Here is a 17,752-nt window from a genome sequence, read left to right on the forward strand (position 1 = left end):
GCTATTTCAAAACCTTAGAATAATTAGCAGTAAAATAAATATTTGCCAGTTTTTCCTTAAACTTTAGTTTTTCATTAAAATACACATTAGATTTCTGATATATTTTTACCTTGTAAAGTGCACAGGAATCTTCCTCTCATACCTCCTCAATTAACTGAACAGTGACAGTGTAACAGAAATATAAGGAGTAACACAAAACAAAGTTATCGTTGATCCATGAAATGAATTAATCTTTGTGGTCAGATGCTGCCAATGCCTACTGCTACATTTTTGTTTCACTACTGAAGGTGTAGTTATACAATCAGAGTGATTAGTGGAACTGCCAGGGGAGAGTCTAGCACTCTTTTCAAAAGCAGATGGTAAGAGTCATCATCAGAGTACCTCTGCCTTTGTGTTTCCAAGTCCCATGTAAAAGGCTAATCCCTGAGTGTATGAGCTACAAAGTTCAAATTGAAAAAAGTCTTCTGAGCTGTAAATCATGCCATGCTTCTCATACTCTCATTCCCCTTCTGATGTGCTTGTTTAATCTTAGTCTCCATGGCTGGCAAACAACAGCAGTATATTAAAAGTCTTGACCAGATATGACCAAATGCTAGGAAATGATCTGCAATGGTTGTTGCATTGTTGCCTTTCTTTGCTGGGCTGTTGTTAAAGGAACTCGTCTTCTTTCGCTTCCAAACAACCGAGGATTGCACAAGTTTTTACGAATGCAATGATAAAAACAAATTAAAAGTTCCTGGTTTTAGTATCACAACAAAGCCTCTGGGAGCTTTAATTGGGCAGTAAAATTGTGTTTGATGGCACGTGCATCATCTGGAGTTGTTAGAGGCTCTGTCGGTTGGCTGTTCCCTCAGAGCATGTATTCTTTGTTAGCTCCAACATTTCTGTAAGGTTGTTAAGTTAGTAAGGAAAGGCATTAGTACTGTCTAGACAAAATCATACTGTCCTTAACCAGAACTTTGGATAATATTTTACCTAATTATAAGTAAAGATTAAGCTTTTTAAATACTCAGAAACTGACCCAACTTTCATGGAAGTCAGGTGGAGTCTTTCACACTTGGATCTGACCCTAATGTATCCATTGAGGAATGCCGCTGAAGACAGTGAAGTCTACCGCATGAGTGAATATGCTGACTTGCATCAGTTAAAAGCTAAAAGAGAAATTGGTGAAAACAGGATATAGCATTCCTCATGGATTTCAGTTCAAAGACTTTTTTGAAGCTGGAACAGCAGTATGAGTTTGTGTCATAAATGATATATTTCACTTATGTTTTTGTTGTCTTTTAATGGAAGTCCCCTCTGTTCCTCCCAGCTTGCTATTGAGAGTATTTAGTCTAAATGAGCCCCTTGTCTTTGGGTTGGGGGCAAGATAAACAGATTTGCAATTCATGTTCATTAGAAAAAACTTTATGCAAGTGTAGCCAGCATCATTAAAGCCAGCTTGGCCTGTCTGAAAGCATAAAGCACAGGGCTGAGGGCTAGAGGGTATCCATATACTAACAGGGAAAGCAAGCTGCAATTTGGAGCACCCCTAGGTTTCAGTGAAGGGTGGACTAATAAAGACTCGTGACTTCTTTATTGCTTTGCTTTGTTTTTTGACTGGAACTTTTCTCAGGCTAGCTGTAAAAATCAAGAGTGAAATACTGGCCCTGCTAAAAACAGGATTTTGCCCTTGAGTGCAGCCTTGCCAAAGTTTCACCCATAGATTAAAAACGTATTGGGCTTTGTCTGCTCAGAGATTGAAAAGTGGTTCCTGGCTCCACATCCAGATTCATTTCCTAGAAAGCTGTATATTGATGTGATAAAGTGTCAGTGGCTGGAGCCAGAGCATATGTTATTTTATATACTCAGATGCCTGTATAGACCACTGTTGACATTGCTGGTTAGTAACACATTATCATTTGCTATTTGTTTTTGTTGCTGATAGCAAACAGTACAGCATAAAGCATAAGCACATGCCTTCTACTAACTAGTTCCAGGCCTGCTTCACCCTTCATGTGTTGGCACCCTGTTTCCCTCAGCTCGTGTTTGCGCTCTGCTGATGGTGGAAGCATGGGGCTTTGCCCACCCGCGTGGTGGTCAGGCTTTTGTCTGGGGTACAGGGCAGTGTGAGGAGCCCTTGTGCTCAGGGGAAGTCCAGGAAGGTTTTCTGCATACTCCTGTGGGAGCTTGGTTAGGCCATGGCCACCGATCTGCAAGTCCAGTGTGCCAAGTTTGGCACTTTCCTGCCAGAGGCCTCCGCCATGCTCCTCTGCCACAGTGCTCGTCAGCCCTTGAGGAGCAGGCACCTTCCCTACTGCGGTGACCCAGCTGCTCCACGAGGGCGGCCAGCCAGGGCCCAGCGTCACAGCCATGCACCACGGGGCACGGCAGGGCGAAGAGCAGAGGGGACGTACAGGGCCTCCTGCTGGGACCTTGTGCTGTCAGGTGGTTCCCTGTCAGCTCCCCTGGGATGCAGCCCTCTCCAGGAGCATAGCCACCCTGGGATGCTCTCCTCATTGCCCATCCCTGGCATGTAGCCTGCAGTGGCATCTCACATGCAGGCATTCAAGAGCACAGGGAAGCCTGGAAGAAAGAACTCTGGGTACAATGCAAGCTGTGGTTATCTGTGCTTCACAGCATATATCACATAGGTTATAAAATCAAGGCTGACTTGACAAAAATCCTTAAAAATCCTTCGTATTTATTTTTCTAAATAGGTGGAAGAGAGTGTGAACAGCCATATTCGCTGGAGTGCTGAACCGAATTGCCTTGACTGGAACCATTATTCACTTGCACCTTTGACGGCAGCAGCCAGGTAGGAAAGCAAGGAAAGAATGGGTTGAAATGAGCTGGGGGAGCAGGCCTGGGTGAATATCTTTTTGTTCTCAGAAAGCTTTAACTGGAAGTCACTCACATTTAAAGAGTAACTGATTACTTGTCCTTTTGTTACAAGTGAACTCACCTCTTGCTGAAACCAGAAGCATTTCTCTTTCTGGACAGGTTATGTTTTTGGTGATTCAGAAATGGTGTCTTTGCTTTGACTGTATATTTGGTTTGCCACTTTCTCTTCTTTGTACAGTTCTTTCATGAAGAATCCAGGGAGCATACTTTTTGAAAGAAATTAGCAGAAAAATTTACTTGTAAAAAATACAAAGAAAAAAAAAGTGGATGGGGTTTTGATATCTAAAAGAGCTGCTTATATTATTATTATCATTTTTAATTGTCCTAAAGAGTAAGTTGGTGGTTTCTGTTTGACCATCTTGCCATTTCAAGTGCATTGTTGACGATACTTAAGATCAAGGTTTATTTTTTCCTCTGGGTCTTGAACACATGGGTACATGCAAACTGCGATTATGAAAATAATGACACTGTAGTGTCATGATACCCAAGCTAGCTTAAAGTTAGTGGATTCCCAGTAGCAGTTTAGCTATGGTAACACACAGTTCAGAAACCAGTTTATCTTGTCAGGAAAAGGTCTCTTTTCAGCTACTTGTTGCAGCTCCATGTTTGTTCAAGGTGCTAGTCACAGGTTGGACAGATTTCACATTGACTTGGTCTCAGAGACTGTGCCTTCGTGTAATAGACAGAGTTAGTTTTGTTGCAGCACTGAGGAGCTCCTTTTCTCCAATATCTGTGTATTGGTTAGCCTTCCGAATGTAATAAGACTGACTTAAAATAGTGAAAAGTTAAGGAAATGTTTCATTGGCTTTTTTATTATTATTCTTCAATATTTATCTGCAACCGTAAGAACTAGGCATATAAAGAAGATACAAGATTCTCATGCCATATCATGATCCCAGGAAGCGTTCAAGGAAAATATGCAATGTATTTTGAGATAAAACTGTCGTTTTTTTGAGAACTGTAAATAGGATTGGACCTCTGTTTCATTCTATATATGAATTGAAGGAAGGAATGGCAGGCATTAAATTGAAATGGGCTGTCCCTTGACACTTTGCTGAAACCTGGAACTGATCCCAAGTATTCTGCAGTCCATGGTGCTGCTATATGGGATATCTCTTCTTATTCATCCTTTTGCAAGTCCTTGCAATTGAAGTTGTGTCTATGAGCATTGCACTATTTCCCCCCTGCAGTCTGAGACCTGAGATCTTCCCATGCAGCCTGGGATCAGAGCTAGGTGAGAGGAGTGCAAATTAATGCCTGTCAGCAGGCGTGTTAACAGGGAACATGCTTGCAAAAAACTACGCATCATGCTTGCCATAGGTCCTGTGGAATTTACAGTGAAAGTTCAGCAGGGAAACAAACTGTCCTCATGCACTGAGCTCTGTTCCCTGTTTGGGAAGCATTAACAGTGTGTGAAATTTATAAGCAGGAGTAATGGAGTACCGAAACCTAGCCATGTCCTGACTCACCAGGCAGGATTTAAGGGGAAAATTGAGAACTTTGGTACACAAGAGTGTGGCAGCCATCCTCCGAAATGGGTTTTTAGCATAAAATTTTCAGGTTTCATTAGTGTGTAACTTAATGGTACTTTTGTGCATTGGGCCCTTGCTGCTGTGGCTCTCTTGAATGCTGAGAACTCCCCTTATAATTTGTCAGCCTAGTAATGGTGGTTTGGAACAGCTGAACTTTAGAATAGATGCTCTCAATTAATGTAGTTTAGAGTGGTGCCATTGCAACTATGGTAATATGTATTGCAACTTTCTGTGCTAAGGATATTAAAGCAAGCGCTTAATACTGGTAGGGTAGTAAATATGCCATGTGAGCTAATAAAAGACTCCCATTAAGAAACTGATCCCTATATTGCCTCCTTTACAGGTGAAAACTTGCAGTTTGATTCCACAGCTAGATATGGGGAGATAGGAAGGCACATTTTCCCTGAAGACAGGAGCATGCAATGCTGCCAAACCAGCAGTCCCAGGCGCCCTGCAGGGGTTGATTCTTGCAGCAGAGGGAGATTGTACAAGCTGTGGTGTGGAGGACTAGCTGCTTTATTTTGGCTGAGAATCCTCTGAAGATACTGGTCCCGATTCCCTACTGTCTGAAACCTTTTGCTATTTATACCTGGGTAAAGTGAATGCCAGGCGAGCATAAAATGCCACTACCCTAGTGCTAAAGGAGCTGTTATCCACTTTGCCCAAATATAAATGACCATGCAAAGGGTAAAGCAAGTTCAAGGTCTCTCTTTTTGTTATGGCATTGCCCTTAGATCCTGCTGCTTGTTGATGACTGTGTGTGAGCAGAAGGCTGTTCTTCAGTGGTGGTGGTTTGAGCTCAGGATGTGGAAGTGCAAGGAAAAACAAGAACACTAATTTCTTGTTCCACTACTAGTCAGAGAGAGAAAAGCATGTTTCTTCTACGTCCAGGAGGTGGCTGAGCAGGATAGTAGCATAACAAATTTATTTGCTAGTTTTCTGACAGTCTGGGGTAGGAAGAAAGATGCTCAAAAACAGCTGGAGGAGGCAGAAATGAACCTTGTGACTTGAAGTCTCCCTGCCCTTGGGCATTCAATAGCAAGCAGTGCATTAACATGCCATATATTGGAAGGACACAGTCCTTGAAATCCTCTGGCACTGCAAGCTACTGCTTTTAAACTAGAACAGAGACAGATAAGGATAATGTGAAGGAGAAATTCAGCATTGCATATTACAAAATTGAATCTGTAGAAAAACTGGTCACTTTTGGCGGTATTTCATACATTGTAAATAGAATCCATATATATTCATGCTTATTTTAAACAGAATATAGTGTACTGCAATTTCTGCTGTCTCCACAAATATCTTGGTAAAATAATTTAAAATCAGATCTGTTTTGTAACCAGCACTGCGCCAATTTGATAGTAATACTGGGCTATGTTAGAGGTTCTGAGTCAGGTTCTGACAGCTGTATACCTGCTGAAAACAACGAAGACCTAGCACAGGGTGAGGGCATCAGCGTCTGGCTCTTTCTGAGCAGAGCTGCTGGTGAATCGTGTGCTACAATGCACACTGCCATGGAAAGGACCGATTTAAAAAGCAAGAAATGCAAATCATTTTGAATTACAGGCAGCAAGAAGGATCCTTTCATAATAACTAGATAAACCTCCATTTATGTACTGTATTTCAACAAACAGACTATTTATTTTTTTTATGGACGGGGTGTGATAAGGTTATTAACACTGAACCACACCCAGTGAGATTCATTTTATGTAACTTCTAATACATGCATTTACCTATTCACATACACTTTTCCCTCTTTCTAAATATATCCTAAGGTTACATATGCAAGGCTCACAGCTCCAATGCAGACATAGAATGAACAATTGTGGTTTTGAATTTGCTGGTGACAAATACACAGAATTGTTTTAACTTGTCATGCTGTAGTAATGCTAAATTAAATATTTCAAAATGCAAACAAGAAACTTGGATTATGTAGATCTTTAAAAGTAATCCTGTGAGCCTTCCTTCTTGTCACTGTATTCTTATGAGAAATCTGAAGAATTTACATTTTGGAAAAAATACATAATGCCCATTGCAATTGTGCGAATCCATGTTAGAGGATTCTTTTGCTCACAGATGCTTTGCTAATAAGTTCTGAGCCTGAAAAGTCTTGGTTAGTTGGGAATCTCAGATCCGTGCTAGCAGTTAGCTCCAGATGGCTGTAATCTAGTTTGTACCAAGTCTTCAGCATCTCAAAGGTTGCATGTTTGGAATTATGAAACACACTGTTCCACTTGTTTTTGCCAGTAAACATACTGTGCATTGTATGTTAAGTTTTGATGCATAGTATAGCTTGAAGAAGAGGTAAGAGAGAAAATGTGGGGAGAGAAAAGGCGAAAGGAAAAGGGTAGAACGGGAGAGGAAAGAAAACGCAGCAAGAAAAGTTTGTCTGCATAATGAATTCGGTCTGACTGGCAAACACAATCTGACTTCAAGTTGTGAATTTCATTGAATTTGATCCAAGAAAGACACAGCTGAGCAATCTGCAGGAAGCAATCTTTTCCTAGAAGTATGCAGCTCCAAACTGTACAAATTCTTCCACTGATCGTAAAATTTCTGTGCACCACTAAACCTGTGTAATTGGATACTTTTGAAAAGAAAGTAGTGTATTGAGATATTCAACTAAAGAATAACAAAAACATCATTGAATGTAGAATTTTGAAAGAAGAAAAACTATATAATTTGAAGTTGGCCAATGAAACCCTAGTGATAAGGACAGTTAATCATTTCTGGTGCAGCTGTTTCCTGACATTTCTGCAAAATGTTGTGGAAAAATTAATGAAGGTTCGTTCAGTAATGGTTTCAAGCTTGGCTAGTGGAAAATATGACAGTATTTCCATCGTCAATTAAGAACAAGCAAGGCTTTTTTTTTTTTTTTTTTTTTTTTTTTTTTTTTTTTCTGCAGGGGAAGTGGTATGCAGTTTGTACTGCACAGGAAATTGTAGACTTGAGAGCAGCTGTGTGATAGCAACAGGTATGCAGAGAATATGAAAAAGAGCCTGGGCCCTTTGCTCTTATCACATACGTTTCAGTGCAGTAGACCTCTGCAACATGCTGGAAGAGACAACTTGCTGTGTGACATGACGCTATCTATCTAGCATGTGGGGTATTCCTTCGAGTGTCTGACTGAAAATAAATGCCCTTCATGCCACTTCAATAAAAAAGGATGTATTGAGTGAGATTTTCGTTGTAACTGTGTTTTATTACTGCAGTGTCCCAAAAGCTCTATATAACTCCATAACTCTTTGTGGTGGAGAGACATGATCTTTTTTTAACTGATCTCTGTAATTCTTGTTGCTTGCAAGTTGACCTCAGCATATATGATTTTTACAGCCACACAGCACGCCTTAGTGAGCACGTGTGGTTGCTGCATTCTCCCGGTGCAGAGCATCCCCTGCTATAATGGGCTGGCCATTCTGTGTCTGGGGGCGGTGAGAAATCTGCGGGCCTCGTGCGCAGTATGGATGTGGGGCTATATATGTGAACCCAACACCATGTATGTGTACGTAGCATTGCATATTGCTAAGAAAGCATGTGGTTTAGAAACAAGAGCGTGGCCCAGGGGTGTATTCACATCGCAGATCAGCATAGCTGAAGGTCACTGTAGCAGCTGAGCAGTGGCCTCTGTCCACTCCTTCACTTCATGGCAGTGGGCAGGCAGCCAGCTGCCGGCAACCTCCTCAGCAGCACCTTGGGGCTGGTGCTCCTGCCCCAGCTCCACAGTGCCCAAACTCTTCCAACTCGGCTTGGTTTCAGAGATACTGTTGGATAGCCTGCATGGGCCAGCGTTCAGTCAGCATGGAAACAAGATGCACAGGGAGTAAGTTGTAAAGTTCAGTCCCATATTGCCAGTAGAATTAACTGGTTTTCCCCAAAGGGATCTACATTTTATTTGGGGTAAAAAATGCCTTAGTGTGAAATTACAAGGCTTATACAGAACTACTGTAAATCACCGCAAAAGTTCAGGTGAATGATTTAGGGACTTGATGCCTCTTTCTGGACTGTGAGGGGTTTTACAAACCTGCCTACTCAAACAGATTTTTTCTTCTTCTAACATGCTGAGATAGTTTGAGCCCTGCCATAAATATGATTTCTAGCCTGTTTACACAGTATGGTGATTCATACTAGCGTGGTTGATAGAAAGAAAATACATTATAATGAATGGTTTATGCTTTTCTAATATCACTTTGTAAAGGAGACGCTTACTCAGTGCTCCTGCTGCAAATTTAGAAGACCCTCAGGAAGCTCACTAAAAATGTTTGTCTTACTTCCTGTAAGGTTAGCTGTGGAGTGTGTAGTTCTTACTGGTTTAAGCCAGTGTAAAACAATTAATAGTGATGAAGTCCCATCCATGATTTAGGTCCATTCACATAATCATGTAAAAGTTAGGCCCAGGTTCCCTGTCTGTGGCGCAGTCAACTCTAAGGAGCTTTGTTTAAGACTTTCCCAAGCCTGCAATCCCTTGTGTTGGTCAAAACTTTGCTGAAGTCAGTGGCAGCTGTATCAGGGACAGCTTATGTATAAGAACATGTAATTAATCTTGATTTGGGATCAGTTCTTCAAGAGTCCCTTCACATGCTTGAGTAACCAGGTGAGTACTGTGGCTGCAGTCAATATGTTGGTGGTGGGACTGCATGTGTGCTTCAGGGAGTGCATAGGCAAAAGGGAAAGATGAGGGCTCTGGTCCCTCATTTTATCTGACGAGAGCAGCAGGTCAAATATGAGCTGCTTTTAAACTTCTCAGCATGAGGTCTATGCCTACAGCTACGGAGGAACTTCCCATAAACACAATTTGTCAATTGAAAGAGGAATTTCCACAAGAACAAGTTTTCCACTGGAAAATTTCCATATTGCCTATTTTTATTTTTTGCTTTTGTTTTTCCATGGAAATCTCTGAACGAAGTACTTCCCTTTAAGTCACCTTAATTCACCAAGAAGATATTTGATGAGCTGAACTGAGCTAACATAGTTACAGTTGTCGTTAAGTTACTTCTGTCTATTACTCCCTCTCATGTCATGGCAAATGGCAATACAAAAGCTTCATGCTTGAAAAGTTCCTATGGGCAGGTTACCTTGTCAGGCCTACATGTCCCATGGTATATGGGAGTCACTGTGGTGAAAGCATCTACCAGCTAGTAACAAAACAGTATCTTGGTGAGCCAGATTCAAAACCAGAGGCCACAGTCCCTAGGAAACCAGAGGAGCTGTTGTGTGAGCTTCTGTCTTTGCTGTTCAAACACAGTCTCCCAGATTTTCATGTATTTTTTACCAGTTATTTAAAACTTCTACAGCAGTTGTAAAACTCTTGGATCCATTTGAGATTAATGATGAATGAAAAGTAGGTACATTTAAGTGATGGTAAAATCGGCTAAGGTCATACAATCAAAGCGCTTGACGGACGCCTACACGTTTCTTGCCTTATTGCCTTAGCTTTCCCTACAGAAGGCAGCTGGATAATAGCTGGGACATTACTGGAGATGACTGGACATCTGGTGTGGAGCATGTGGGAAGGGAGAGGAATGCTGCTGACACCAAGGTGTTCATTGAATCACACAGTGACCTCTTATGGATGAACATTTAAAATGAATGAATGCTCATATCACAAATACTACTTTTACTTTTTCAAGTAACAGTTTGAATAGTTCAGCAAGGTTTGTAGTAAATGTGGTGTTCTCCTTACAGTACTGTGTCTCCAGACTTTTGTTAATCTTCTTCTTGTCCCTCCTTGGGGGTGGGTGGGGACACACATCCTGCTTTTATGTAGACGTGTTGCCAATGATACTGAATGCACCAAACCTTTGATGATATTGAATAGTGACCATCTCTCAGGTTTGATGGTCGTGGCTGGTGGCATGCTCCTGCCATCCCTGAGGGAAACTTGTCCCCCAGGAGGAAATGGGCTGTACCAGCGACCATGCTGCTGCACGGGAGGAAGCTCTGTCTACATGAGACTGGAGGCTGTTGGAGATTTCTCCACCACATGTGCACAGGAAACAGCATGTCAGATGTCTGACTTTCCTTCAGGCGGTCTCCCCGGTGCTTCTCAGAAGGGCACGGGAGTTGTGGTTAAATATTACAGTCTAACCTTTTACTTGCTCAGAGACCAAACAGGAGCTAAGTAACTTTAAACCATTAGCTCCATTTTAAGTGTCTCTTCTGTGGGACGAAGGGCAGTTGATTCTCAATCACGTTATATTTTCCAGATGAATGACTCAGAACACAAGTGCCAGGCTACCCACAGCAGAGTATGCCAGTGCAGCTAATGAAACAGAGAAGAGCAAGGGTCCTCCTTCGTCCCTCGTTCTGCTTCTTTTACAGGATTCTATTTCCTTTTCCCTCTTGCTCTGTCGCTGGTTTGGTTTTGCCATCATACTTTTAACTGAGTGGCCTGAATCAGATTTCTGAATGTTGTCCACCAGCAGCCCTATTCTCACCTGAGAGTGCTGGGGAGCAGCTGTGGCCCCAAGCCCTTCTGCTTCTCTACTGCTCAGCTGCCCTGGGCTGCTGGGGAAAAAGGGAACAGACCTGAATTGAAAGAAGTGACACATACGAACTGGCCATTTAATTAATTAAGTCAAAAAATGCCTTTGGCAGTTACCAGCTCTTTGGCATTCAAGGGAAAGCCAAATATATTTTCTGTGCTAACAGCTAAGACTTAGCTGTAGCTGAAATGCTGAACACAGTTTCAGAGGTAACATAATGTGACAACACCATTTCTACCAATGTACTGTCCTTTGGGGGAAAAAACAAAACCAAAAACTTGTCTAACTTTTAGTCCGCTATACTTGATAAGGTGTTTTTGGGTGATAACTGAAACCAGAGTTTTCATTTACTTATTGGAATTTAAAGACTATATGAAGGAGGGATCGTAGAAGTTATTCAGATCATTTGATTATAAGAAAATAAATCCTTTAGCAAAACTCACATTGGTGACAATCAGTCGTATTTCACAGTTGCATTGCGAAAACTATGAACGGCCTCAGTTCTAAATTTAAGATAGTCAGAAATTGTTCTGTTTAGCATGTCCTAAAATTATCCAGCACAGAAATACTTAGGGGAAGTGTTAAAATTAATTCTCAAATTTTAAAAAGGCAGCTTAAAGGGGAAGGAATGCAGATGTGGAAGCATTAAATAAGTGCCATCTCAATAGCAATTTTACCAAACGCAGGGAAGAGCCATACACTTCATGTCCTTGTTATAAGATTCTTGGAGAAAATACTCCCACTCAGATAGAAATTCACTGTAAACAGCCCTCTTGCTGTTGTCGTTGGTGTACTTCTGAGGATGCAGTAGCTCTTAGAAGGAGCTGGGCTGGTTGTGCAATACTGTGACCTTATGGTGCATAGACACTTCCAGTTTTGGAATGTGAAATGTCTGAAACTGGGAGTGGGCGGACAAGAGGTGGAGCTAGCGAGGAGCCCGGGTGGCTGTGTTTCTGAGAAACTCTCTATTGCTGGTGAGCACTGCTAATCTGTCAAGTGTATGTCCAAAGCCCTGGATATTGCTAAGTAGAGCCACTAAACAAGATCGAGTTGCAAACGGACATGGAGCTATGGGGTGGTATTTTGGAAATTGAGCTTTTAAAACTTAGTCAAAAACAAGGCTGAATTCTTTCAGACCTGAAACCACAGCCTCCCAAAATGCGTCAGAGACTCTTGATGCTGCAGCGAGGTCAGCTTCCCTCCCCCCCACACCTGTGAGTCAGGACAACTCTATTAAAGGAAGCTTTTATTGGAAGCTGTCAATAGAGAGGGAGACAACATGCAGATGTTGAGGACACGGTGGGAAAGAGTTTGGATCCTGTGCCTACATAGATGGTCACCAACGGGAAGAAGAGTATTTTTGTGGAAAACAGAGGGACGCTGAGGAAAGACTAGTATTTAAGCAAGAGGTAGGTAAGTCTGATTTCACCTTCTGTCAAATTAAAGCTAGGATTCAGAGTCCACTCAAGCTGGCATTGTATCCATTTCTCAAGGGGGACAAAGGCTAAGTCTTCTGTGGGCTAGATGCCCTCAGTGCTTGTCCATTGTGCCTTCTGTACCTACTTTTGCTGAAAGTTGCAGAAAAATAATCATAGAGCAGCTCAGTTGAATGCAGAGGGAAAAAGAAAACCAAGGATGAAACAAAGTATTGGACTGGTGGGAATTTCAGCAGCGTGATCTTGATTTCCAGGTAGTTTCAGGTAGACACTTTTTGAGATTGAAACTTCCTACAGTGCCGTCATGGACTTATTGTTTCCTTTGCTATAAATTCAGACCTGTTCATGGGTGGATCAACAGTAATGGGGCTTAAAAATGTCAACGAACAATGCTGTCCCACTTATATTGATTCTCCTTTAACTTTTCCCGTGTTGTTTGTTATTACTACTATGACCTGGACTGCTCTAGCAGAGTGTTAGCATAGATGAAGTTCCTGTAACAAGCAGCATTGCAATAACTGGGACCTGTGGTTTTAGATGTGATCTTTCCTTAATACTGGTGGGTGCTCTGTGCTTACTGAATTTATGTGTACCAGAGAAGAAATACCATACAATAGCTTTGTGACTGAAAAAAATACCTCTAGAACTAATTCATAGTGCCAGTAATTTTATTGTTTCTATGTGAGATTGCTAGCAGAAGGAAAGAGATCCTGGAAACCAGCTGCAGCTATTTAATTCATGACCTGTCAGGAAAATAGGTTTGTGTTCCAGTCCTGATGAGCATCTTGGGTGAAAGGCAGAGCATGGTCCTGGCTGTGCAAAGACCTGACCTTCCCGAACCCTTATCACATTTAGTAGCACTGTATTTGAGCGGTTTTCCTGAAAACATCCCATGTGGAGTTTTCCTCTGCTTTGAAGGCTTACATTACGCTGTTTTGATCCACTTTCCATTTCACTGGTGGCCTATTATCTTTCTCACAAAGTGAATCAAACTGCATTTTAAAAAAAGGAAAAAAAAACATTCTTTTTTGCACCTTTACTTTTTCCTTTTTTTTTTTTTTTTGAATCCATGTGTGTTACATTTTATGAGCAGTCCCAGCAATGCCTTGTATCTAGAAATGTAAATAACCTTTTATTGAAAAATAAAAACCAGCTGGGTGCACTTGTGCCGCCCCTGACTGCCAAACATTCATTGGCAAACACTGTACTGCAGGTACGGCTGAGCCCATATGTGGATGCATTCACATGTGGAGTATGAGTTGGAGAGAATTAGCTGCTTTCGGTAGACTTACTGAGGCAGGTATCTGCCTCAATTTACATTTATATTTTCCATTCAGAATACATTCAGTCTGAACATGGTGGTGAAGGAAAAGAAACAGAAATACGTGTTCCTAAAATATAAAGCAATGGCTTCTCAGATCTGTATGATGAGGGGAGAAGTGGTTGGAAAGAGAAACCCAAGCACAGCAGCATGAAGGCACAGGGCTGCACCTGGGGGCAACTGCAACAGGCAAAGGGAGCTCCTGGACATCATGGTGAGACTACCTGCTATGGTCCCCATTAATGTGATTCAGCAAATTTTTACCCTGTTGGACAAGACAAAATTGTATCTCCCATGCCATCTGCCTGGTCCCCTCCCATACAAATCTGCTCTGAGCAGCCAACAGGAACTGTGGCTGCCTTTGAGCTTTCCATGGCCTTCCTCTGCTGGCCTTTTTCTGGCCTTCCTCTGCCCTTTGCACTTTCTGGCAAAGTTCTGGTGCAATCAGGCTGCAGGATGGCAACGTAACTGTCAGCATCTTCCAGATGTCATGTGAAACAGAGCAATGAGGTTTATACCAGTCCTATCCTTGCTACGTCTTTTGCTAAGTGGGTTTACACAGAATATAGAAGTCCGAATCCTACCTTGAAATTAGATTTGACATCCTTGAATGGATTAAAGTGACAAATAAATTGTTATACTGAAGAAAGCTATAAAGAAAAAATCAGACTGGCAGCATCTTTTTTTAAGTTTTGCTGATCAGAAATCAGAGGCTGAATTTTGGCTCAAACGTCTATAAGCAGTCTTGCAATCAAATACTCCCAGTTTGCAAGGATACAAACAGCAGCTCCTCTAGCTTGCTCTAATGAACCAGCAGCTCTTTGTTGGTGCGAGTAGAGCAATTAGGCTCCCTGCTAGAAGAGCGATGTTTGTTATGCAGTTTCATCCAAGTGATTGGGGTTATTTTATTCAAGCAGACCTCACTAATCCGCAATTAAAATGGCATTTTCATCTCACACTTCGAAGTCGAGAAAAAGCTTTGGAAGATTTTAGTAGCTCTGATGATGAGCTTGTTGGAGGAACAAAATCAAACGAGGACCTTTTGTTGCAGCGGATGGGTCGTGACTGAGACAGTTGGCTACTTCACTACAGCAAACACGTAGGTGGCTCTTCTCGTGTTTTTAGATCCAAGAGGGGAGCAGTGACTTTCCTGACACCTTTTGGGGGAGAACAGGCTGGGCTGTGTCATCTGTGCCACATGCAGCACCTGCTGACAGTCAGCCCTTTTCCTCTCCACCGCTTTGAAGTAATAGGCCACATTTTTCTGGCAGGATCAGGCCCAAGTGGTGAGGTTGCAGTGGGTTCAGGCAATTTAAAATCTGTCTGCAGTTTTTTGCACCTGTTTCATTGTGGTATTTGTGACTCATTTTTACCTGAGCTTTCTGTTTCGTGTACTGTTACCAGCAGCCTTCGTAGCTGGTACTGGTGCAGCTCTGAGGGAAGAGAAGAGCGCCAAGTGCAATTTGGAGGATGATCAGGGTGAGATCAGTTCTTGAAACCTGAGTCAAGTTAATGATGAAACCTGACTTTTGTTAATAATACATTGTGATTATTACACCAGGCAGGGCAGATATCTCCTATTTCTTATCTTTTAACTTGTGTATCCTAGCTGAAGCGACCTAACTCCTCGGCCATCCCACCTGGAGAGCTGGCCTGTCCCCACAGCCAGGCTGGCGGGCCAGCTTCCCCCGGCAGAGCAGTGCCTGCAGATGTCAGCGAAACACACAGGCTGGGAGGAGGGTGTGTGATCAGCAGATGTAGCAGCAGAAAGTTAATGACACACGGCACCTAACCGGAGCTGCCCTTACGTCAGCGCTCAGCACCAGGCAGGCCGGTGGCAACCCGCCCCCCACGTCCTAAGGTCTTCACAAGAGAAAAACTGCATTATGAGCCACGCCGCTTGCCTGCCGTAAATGCCAATAAAACGTTAATCCTAACCGCATCTATCTCTGGCAGCTGGGAGATCCCTGGCCCCATTGGGGAGGTGACATAAACCAGGGTGCATGTTCAGGGCCGGTCAGTGGGAGGGGAGCGGTGCTGGTGAAAGTGCCACCACCGCGCAGGGGCGGCCGGGGCGGCTGCGGCAGGAAGAGCACTCGCGGCAGGATGCAGGCAGATGCGAGATAGCGCGGCCCCTCCTTACCTACCAGCCTCGTTTCTTGCCACCTCCCGATGGCTCCTGTCACCTTCTGCCTCACTCTCCTTCGCTGGAGCACGTGGCGCCAGCAGCCTCCATTTGGCCTCCTTGGCCTTTGCCTGCCCACCGTGCAAAATCGGGAGTGCTGCCGCTGTTTTGTGGAGATCCTGGCTGTGTGACCCGGGGTGCCGGGAGCTGCTGTGCCACGTGCTTGTGTAGGCCACAGTTAGGGACTTACTTACATGCAGGACAACAACTTTCCAACACCCACATTTCAAACATTGGCTGACGAAGAAATCCCACAGCAGGAACTTATCGAAAGGAAAAGATAACACCTTGTCTTGCTTTACTTCTGCTCGTTACCTCGCCTGTATCGTGACTGTTGCATGTTATGCTGGAAGCAGAAAGTTTTCATGACCTTGAGCACCCCATAGGTGGGCTCTGTAGTAGTCCAGCAGACCCTCAGCCCAATTTGGGTAGCAGAGGAGGCAAGAAGAAGGTGAGCCAGCAGCCCTGGAGCTGTGAGTTGGAGGTGGCATTCGGTAGGATGTAGCCCCGTGGCCCCACCATCTCCGTGCTAAATCTGAAGCCCCTTGCCCTGCTCCTCCCCAACCCAGAGCTGCTGCCACATCCCCTCCCTGGCAGGCAGGGGCTGATCCGACTGAGAACGTAGCACTTCTTTCCCCCAGATTATTTCTAAGTTAGCACATTTCTTTGGTTTAGATTGAATTGGGCATTTTGTCTTCTCCTTTGAATTTTTTCTTCCTCAGCTTTAAATTTGTAAGGATAGGTGATAGGTGGTATATTACTCAAACACAAAGTTTTTCCAAATTTGGAAGTGGGGGATAGGTTTAGGCTCTGATCATTCTGCTTTTAGCATTACAATTTAAGAGCCCCATGGTGGTTTTGGGTATATAGCCTCATTAACTTTATATAAATGTACTGCCAGTGTATGGTCTTCAGTATTTAAACCTACTAATAATTATTTTTACATTCATATTTCATGTAGTAGAACAACATTTACTCTTAATTTCAGATTAAAATTAAATTGTCTGAAGAATAATAGTATCAACTGATTTGTCTTGCACTTCAATGTTTATCTATTCTGGTAAAAAATCAGTGACTATTAAATTTACTGCTAAGGCATAGGATGAAAAAGCAAAGCTATGATGATGAACAAAGGATGGTTGTATCAATGGGAATTAATCATAGCATATCAAGAAAAGAGCATGCTTGCAATTTCCCATTGGACTTCATGTTTAAAATATAATCTTATTAACTTCAATTACAGTGTTGTTCTTTTTTTTTTTTAGTTTTAAAATAAGATCAAAATAAAAATTGTAATGCCAGAGTAATCATTTTTATTGACTCTTGCATGTGAAGTTGGCAGTATCTTACAGTGGGCTTTTTTTCCTGTTGTAAATGAGAAGAAAGATCTGGTATAAACCTGTGCATTTTTGTGTAACCCCAGCCCCAGAGTGATTGATGTGAGGTCTTTGGAGCCACACAGGAAGAATGGATAATAATGAAACAAAACCCTCATGTAAGCATGAGCCAAACGAGTCACAACATTAAATAGAAAAAACATAATTGTAGAAAAGACCATTTCCTTGTACAGCTCAAATGGAGCACTAGAAAGTTGGCACGTGTATGACTTCCAGTAGTAATGTTGCAGTAATGTAGTTTAAACAGTTGCAGAAACTCTTCAGAGAGTCCTTGGGGCCTGGCTTGTTTTTCCTTTGTGTTAAACTCAATGCCGTGCAGAAGCGTGAAGTTGCTCCGGAAATGGAGGTTGCAGAATATTGCTACTGCCTAGCTGTTGGTCATCCTGTAGCTATACACCTTCAGGTATGGCATCATGAGCAAGTGCCGGGTCTGGGGCTGTTCCTGGGCGCACGGACCAGATGCTGCTGGGAGAGTTTGAGCTCCCATCTCCACTCCTCCACGTGTGCCCGCTA

General features: G+C 42.7%; 1 protein-coding gene and 1 long non-coding RNA gene across 12 annotated transcripts in view; both read left to right on the forward strand.

Annotated features, from left to right (window-relative positions):
* The window catches only part of HIVEP2 (HIVEP zinc finger 2), a 134,861-nt gene that overhangs the window by 77,044 nt on the left and 40,065 nt on the right, over positions 1-17,752 (forward strand). For 8 of the 11 annotated variants that reach the window (XM_084514499.1, XM_084514498.1, XM_084514492.1 and 5 more), the window contains one exon: positions 2,700-2,797. The gene's annotated coding sequence lies outside the window, so the exon portion shown is untranslated. Of the gene's footprint in view, positions 1-2,699; positions 2,798-7,323; positions 7,393-17,752 lie in introns of all 11 variants that reach the window. The other 3 variants (XM_084514493.1, XM_084514497.1, XM_084514494.1) reach the window with 1 other exon arrangement.
* On the forward strand, positions 11,574-15,585 carry LOC311434850. Its single transcript, XR_014691770.1, has 2 exons — positions 11,574-12,313; positions 15,267-15,585. It is a non-coding gene; the product is annotated as an uncharacterized lncRNA (long non-coding RNA).

The sequence above is a fragment of the Aythya ferina genome, assembly GCF_964211825.1.
Source record: "Aythya ferina genome assembly, chromosome: 3".
NCBI lineage: Eukaryota > Metazoa > Chordata > Aves > Anseriformes > Anatidae > Aythya > Aythya ferina.